Below are 3,375 nucleotides of genomic sequence, written 5' to 3'. Positions count from 1 at the left end.
TTATTAGGATGTGGTCAAAGATAAAAAGTTAATTAGCCAAGCCTGTACTTTGTAGATTAGATTCTCATCAGAATCTGTAATTAGAGCCTGCTAGAACCTGGTTCTAATCAATGAGGGAAATAGGTGGGCTGTGGAACTTTCAGGAATGACCACAGGGACTTCCCAGCACTGGGGCCGGGTTGGGGGGAGCCACTTCAGAAAATCCAAATGCTTTAGCAATGACACGGAAGCTGTTTTTATCCTCAGACCTGGCCTCAGAACACAGCCAAGTCACAGTCTCTGGCAGCTGGTGGCTGCTGCTCCTAACATCTCAATCAATGCTGAGTTTGTGATACATAAGGCGCTCTGCAGCCTCCTATGGTCTGTTCAGAGCAGGTTTTATTTCTGCCATTTAGGGACACTGGACTAAGTAATCATTACAATATGATGGTGAGTGGAACACAGGGCCTTCCTGGGACTTTTTGGTGACTGGAAAAGTGGCACTGCCATCTTTGGAGATTCACTGGTTAGGGGACTTGGCAGGTACGGCCTGATGTGCGGTGCTGTCTCCATCTTTGGACTTCGGTGGGAAGAGTTCCCACTTTCCCGGCAGTTGACCAAGAATGATGACTTTCTCCTTGATGCTGTCATGTCATTCTGATTAGTCACAGTGTTAACAAAGGAGTTCAGTGACCCCAGCTGTCATTCACCTCTAAGGGATTCTCTCAGCATACTCATGGGCTGCGCATGATATTTGGATCTGAACCTGGCTGTGTTATTTCCACTTGGAAGGAGTGGGCTGAAGTTTGGGCCATCTCACATGCCCTACTTGTATCTGTATTTAATCCCTGTTTAAAAGAGAAAAACCAACAAGCAATGGAAACCTGCTGGTACCACCTAGGCAGCCACATTCTCTTATAAATGCACTGTAATTTGTCTGGGCTTCCTCTAAATTGACCTAGAATGACTGAAATCTGTTCTCCATCATCTGAAAGGTGTGGCTAATTAGTGCTTGCTCTCTGGAACCTTCCACTCTCCCATTACACTCCTGACCTTGTTTTTAAGGGGAAGAAGGCAGGAGAAAGATGGAGGCATCGTCACCAATCCTCTCCGGGCCTTCTGGAATGCATTTTCCATTTACTAACCATCTCAGTGCTGCAGCTGTGCTGGGGCCATGTACCTTGCTTAGAGAGCAAATGTTTTTCCCTCTTTGTTAATGCTCTGCGTGTCTAATTTCATAGCTCACAGGAAGGGGAAAGTGCAGCAGTGTCATTGACTTTATTGCTTTTGTCCAGCCATGAGAAACCTTCTCATCTGCTCCCTCAATCCCTTACTAGTATGAAGCCCCCAACGGAATAAATCCTTCCTCTCTTCAAAAACATTACACTGTGATTGCAGGAGAAAGTGGAGGAGTGGGCGTGGTGCTCTGACAAAGGGGAACAATCAAAGTCTGATCTTTTGCTCGCAAAATGAGTAGTCCAGTTGAAGAGACGTGTAATCATTTGGGGAATTGAGTCGACTCTGCCTCTTGGCTCCCTGCACCTTTTCGTCATCTGGACGCCAGATAAAATACAGATGTTCGAGCGAGAAACACAGCACCAGACTCTTTTTCTCTTGGCTTGCACCACCTCTTAAATGCCTGAATGCCAGACAAACTCGTTTTCAGTCTTTTGGTTCAGCTATAATTCACAGAAGATATCCCAATCTGGATTGAATAACTTTCTTTCAGGCTCATCTCTGAAGCAGGCCTGGGGCTCTCCAGCCTCCCTTTGCTGCGTTTTGGAAAGTCGCATGTGCAAAAGTGTCACAGTAGATAGCAGCTGCAGACACCCTTCCTCTGAAAGCAGTCGGGGACCTCTCTCCTGCCCAGATTGCCACTCTCTGAGCTCATGTCCTGTGGGGTCCCCTTCAGCTAAAGCTGCCTCTGCAAGCAGATCCTCGACAAACTCCAAAACCAAGGATTTGGGTTTTTTAACCTTCTTAGCTATGGAGGGGTGATAGAAAGATTGTAATTACCTTGCAGGAAGCCTATCGTGGGGATGTAAAGGCAGGGAGGCCAAGTCTAAAGACTCAGGGTAGGAGTGGATCGCTGCAGGGCCTCACTCAGAGTCCTGGCTCCTATGTTCTTCTTTCCTCTGTCCTCCTACCTCTTTTGAGGACCAAGGCTTTCCCTGTCTACAGCTGGAGTGGGCAGCTTTCTTTTTTCGGTGCTGGGAATCAAACCCAGGGCCCCTTGAACATGAGGTGAGTGCTGTACCACTGAGCTACATCCTCAACCAAGTAGGCCAGCTTTCAAAAGGCAAACTCTGAGTGCTAGGGAGTGCTAGTTCACCCAGCAAGATCATCTGCTTTAGCCTAAGTTCCAATGTGTTCGGGTAATTGAAAGAGCCTCCCCTGTGAGTGAAGGTTTCCTTTATGATGAAAGAGCTGCAAATGGAAGCAGCATTCTGAAACTTTGGGGGAAAAGTTCGGCCACTTCCCACGTGACTTTCACAATCCTGGGCCCTTTCCCCTGCATTGATCACACCTTTCCTTCTGTCCTCCCTTGCTGGCCACATGCCAACCACAACTTCCTACCTTCAAGTTCCACAAGCTCCCTGAGACCTGGGAGTCTGAAGGTAAACTTGATTCTCCCTCCAAACTCATTTCTCAGAAACAGGTGCCGAAGAGGGAGGGAGGCAGAGGAGGTGCTGGGCCCTCAGTTTCTCCTTGGCAGGCACATACCGTTCCAGAACTTATCTTCCCTCTGAGGCTGGGTGGACAAGATGCATGTTCCGTGCTGCAGCTGTAACCCTTCTTGACAGCTGTTGCATTGGTCATAGCCCAGGCCAGTGCAGGTCTCACAAGCTCCATGGCAGGGCTCACACTCTCCCAATTCTTGGTCTCCATAGAAACCAGGGCCACATTCCTGTACGCAGCTGCCACCTTTGGAAAAACAGGGAGGAAACGTGAAGGAGAGGCTTGATGCACTATGCAAAGCCAGGACTTGAAGATGCTGGGAGACACTCAGGAACATTTTTTATTGTATTTGTTTTTGAAGAAACAAAGATGGCTTTAGGTTATTTTCAATCAAGGAACATGTTTTAATAAATCCAATACTTTAAGTTTTCTTTTAACTTAAATATAAATTGGCAATCAATTCAAAGGATAAGGAACTTTGAATAAAGACCTTAACACCCCAAGGCCTTAAAAAATTATAAATGAACAATTATTATTTTTTAAAATTATTTATTTCATAACCTAATGATTAGAAGAGGCATTTCATTACAACAGCATTGACATATTAAATAACAATTTCCAGAGCTAAGATACATCTCTTTCAAAATTGGCTGTAAATTTTTAGGTTTACAGTTGAATTATTAGTTATACAATTTTGTACTAAGTATAAACCCTATA

The 3,375-nt window shown here is 45.7% G+C and overlaps 1 long non-coding RNA gene across 1 annotated transcript in view; it reads right to left on the bottom strand.

Moving 5' to 3' along the window:
* LOC115069636 overlaps nucleotides 1-2,884 on the bottom strand; it is a 12,521-nt gene extending 9,637 nt beyond the window's left edge. The window contains exon 1 of the long non-coding RNA XR_003848886.1: nucleotides 2,704-2,884. This is a non-coding gene — a long non-coding RNA (uncharacterized LOC115069636). The remainder of the gene's footprint in view (nucleotides 1-2,703) is intronic.
* Nucleotides 2,885-3,375: the final 491 nt, after the last annotated feature.

The sequence above is a fragment of the Nannospalax galili genome, unplaced genomic scaffold (genome assembly GCF_000622305.1).
Source record: "Nannospalax galili isolate Female #2095 unplaced genomic scaffold, S.galili_v1.0 scaffold5154, whole genome shotgun sequence".
Taxonomy (NCBI): domain Eukaryota; kingdom Metazoa; phylum Chordata; class Mammalia; order Rodentia; family Spalacidae; genus Nannospalax; species Nannospalax galili.
This window is presented reverse-complemented; position numbering and strand designations above follow the sequence as displayed.